This window comes from Bidens hawaiensis, unplaced genomic scaffold, assembly GCF_021521415.1.
Source record: "Bidens hawaiensis isolate Kalapana, Puna unplaced genomic scaffold, B.hawaiensis_p1.1 tig00009272_1, whole genome shotgun sequence".
Taxonomy (NCBI): Eukaryota; Viridiplantae; Streptophyta; class Magnoliopsida; order Asterales; family Asteraceae; genus Bidens; species Bidens hawaiensis.
In genome coordinates, this window is record NW_027491684.1 from 131,767 (window position 1) to 135,418 (window position 3,652).

The 3,652-nt window shown below is 34.2% G+C and overlaps 1 pseudogene; it reads right to left on the reverse strand.

The window, feature by feature from the left end:
• Window positions 1-608: 608 nt before the first annotated feature.
• LOC143531862 (patatin-like protein 2) lies at window positions 609-3,356 on the reverse strand (annotated as a pseudogene).
• Between the last annotated feature and the right edge of the window lie 296 nt (window positions 3,357-3,652).

Consider the following 3,652-nt stretch of genomic DNA (forward strand, 5'->3'; position numbering starts at 1 on the left):
CTGGTCATACCCGAACCCTGTTCTAATACCCTGAACCGAGACCCGATTTATGCACCTTCAATCTCAGTCATTAGCTCCAAGCACAATCACATTACAATAAAAAATGGTAATTAACAAATATATGTATTTGATATTTGAATTGATACTATATCCTTGGCTCATATAATTTGAATATTGTGTTTTTTTAAGAAAAACAAGAGACTTGGGACAAATTTCTCATATATTCTTTCAAATACAGATTACATAAATTTATAAACATGCATGAGCTAAAGACTAGGTAGCCACAACGTTCGCTACCTCCTTATTTGCAGGAATTAACAAACCACACAAACGACTTATTAAATTACTTCGGCTGCTAACTTAATCCATCAATCTCCCTGGCCTCTTGGCTTTGTTTTTTGGGGCTCATATGCAGCCCAGTGGTATAAACCAGCCCATTAACAGTAGACTGGCCCACATCAATAACGGCAACCACAATTAATATATTTAATACAACATTTTTAATCAATCTATTAAACATGACTATAAAAAAAATCACTCGCTCATGCATTTGCAGCATTTCCCTGGTTATATCTTCTTTACAGAAATCGCCGCATAATTTTTGTCCCTTAACACTCGTTCAGCTACCAGTTGTTCCGCAAACCTGTATACGAAACGAAAACATGCATTAACAAGTTGTACGTTGCCAAACCCGGTTTTTTAACAAAGGTTGCAACTATAATTCGGTAAAGAAGTTGTACTTAGTCAATGCTTCTTCGTTTAAACCGCCACCTTTGACCGGTTTAACTTCTCCGGTATCAGTATTCATCCGAGTAACTCACTTTTTTAGTAATGTGTAGCCAACTTTTTCGAGATCACGTAAGTTTGCCTTTGTTGTATAGTCCAGCGAAGCCGTGTCTCCGGTCAACTTAGTTTCCTATATATTTGCATGTAGTTTCATGTTGTAATGTAAGGCAACTATTGTCCATTTAAGATAAATAAATATTTAAGACATTAGTCACAATACTAATCAAGTTTTCAAATATTTTATTTACAAGTTTCATTGTTGTTAAACATCTTTTTGTAAATGTCAATAACTTTTTAAAATTAGTTACTTAAACGAAAGATATGTTAACCATTTAGTCATGATTATATTTTTAAATTACCTTGAAGTAAGAATTAATAGTGAAAAAAAGTCACTAAATAAAAATCAGGTCTTATAACTGTTCAATTAAGGTCATACTAAAAAAATTATCACTGATAGTACACCAAAATTTATATATGATTCATTTACGTTGTTATAATTATAAACATTTTTAAAATTAAAAAAAAAGTTTGATGAATAAGAAAAATTAATAAAAGTTGAGTAGTAAAAAGTAAGTTTGAATTAATATAATAATAATAATAATAATAATAATAATAATAATAATAATAATAATAATAATAATAATAATAATAATAATAATAATAAAACACTACAATACAATTTAATGAATTTTTTTTCCCATTTATATAAGTTCATCATGCATGCACCCCGCATGTGTGATTTAGGTGAAGCTTATACCTGAATGCGGAGATACTTTTCAACGTTATTATTATGTTCAAAGACAGCGTTCATATGATAATTAACCATATCGGAACTTGCTTCCATGAAACTATTTAGCAATGGGGTTTTAAAGTTAGAATTGACTAGCCACCAGCATTTCCAGCATTATATACGTGCTTGTCCTTCTCGGAGCCTGTACCTAACGATATCGGCTATAATCGTCGGTCTCAATTCCAAGGAAATTGGGGTGTTCATTCTTGATTTGCCTTGCCACTTCCCCTAGCGCCACTGCACACTGCCAAATACAAAGTTAAAAAAGTAGTTTTTGAAATTAAATTGTTGGCCCGCTTAATCCCGCACCATTTATACCAGCTCAGATACGTATACACTTGTATGGTTAAGTTAATTACAGGGTTATTTGCTACGACGCCCCCATCGACGAGGTTGAACTCTTGACCACGGTTTTTAAAAGCGTGAGCAGGAAGGTACACAGGTGCAGCCGATGTACCGAAGCAAATATCTGATAACAGTGCATCCTTGCCATCTTGTCTTCCCGTCTTCAAAATAAACACATCATATTATTAGGTGTATATTATGTCCCAGGTGGGATTAAATTAAACCAACTATGATTTTCTTTCATTAATCCTTTTTATTAATAAAACGTAGCGTGTATGCATACGTGCATATATATGTGTGTGCGTGTGTGTACCTGATATGAGCTAAAGAACACAGGATCCATCGTCTTTATGTCAAAAGTAGGGATGATAACGTTCGTCAACGTCTCACTAAGCTTCGTAGTTGATAGCTTTTCGTTTATGACCTTTCTAAGAGCGCGCCCGTTGTATTGGGGCCCAAAAAGTAACTTCACCTTCATTTTAATCTTACTTATAAGCGCGGTAATCGGGTCAAAAAGACCACGAAAGAAGTCAAAGGGCCATCTGTATCCAGTTTGCACCAAACGCCAACATACAAAAACCAAAAACAAAGACTTCATCATTAATTAATGTATCTCAGGGTATATATCTTATAAATCATGTGATCAAATAGATAGGTGTCTTAATTATGTACTCGACTTGTGGGAAAATCTTGGGACTGTTTTCCTTGTAAAAGCCAACAATATCTTTAGCAGCAAACAAAGGTCTGCTGTGTCTGTTTGGAGCCGTAAGCATGGCTGTGACTAGCCCCTCGGTACTTGTTCCGGCAATCACATCGAAGAAATCTGCTATCGCTGCATTATCATCCTTAGATATTCTCTGTGTAAACGCATATTAGTTAGAAACTCACCATAGTCTATTTTGTGACACCTTTGTCACATCCATCCTCATGGAAAACCATATGTTTAATGGTGTATAAAATTATCTTATATACTACTTAAATTTTATACACGCATGATGTCTCTTAGGTTATCTAACTATATATTTTTGGGGACACTAATGATATGCTTGAGAGCTACGATAACCGCTTTAGCCATGGTGCAGTTTATGATATAAATTGACTATAATGCATGTAAAATTAATATACATGGGTTTATTACAACTTTTTAAAATTTTACATTTTTCACTATTGATTTTTATTGACGGCTTGCGTCTCTCTCACAATGCCACTTTTCATCATATACATGGGTTTATTACGACTACTAATGTTAATATTGATTTGTGGCACACGCACATTTGAGATTTTGTACCTTAAGTTCGTGTTCAAGATAACAGAGAATGACAGCAGGGATGACGCCTTTGATACCTCCACCATCGATACTAAGGATGGTTATGTGCTCTCCAAATGTTGGAGGTGGGAGTCGGCCACGAATTGTTACTGGGGTATTGCTTGCCATTTTGAAGTCGATGTAAGCTAAATACAAACTAATGGGATGCTGTTTGCTCCCTACCTAAGTTCCATTTTATAGGCGAGAAGCCCATATATCTTTTTAATGGTCCCTAAAATACTAATACCCCTAATAGTACATTCTACATTATTAATTTGTATAGAAAACCCTAAGAGAAAATCTCCAAGATCACATTTTTTAAAATGTAGTTAAACTTTGCAACACGTTTTAAAAAGAAGTAACTTTAGTGTCATTCAATCGTTAATTTTCTATCTCAAGAGTCACTTAAATTTCAGTTGTTGTCT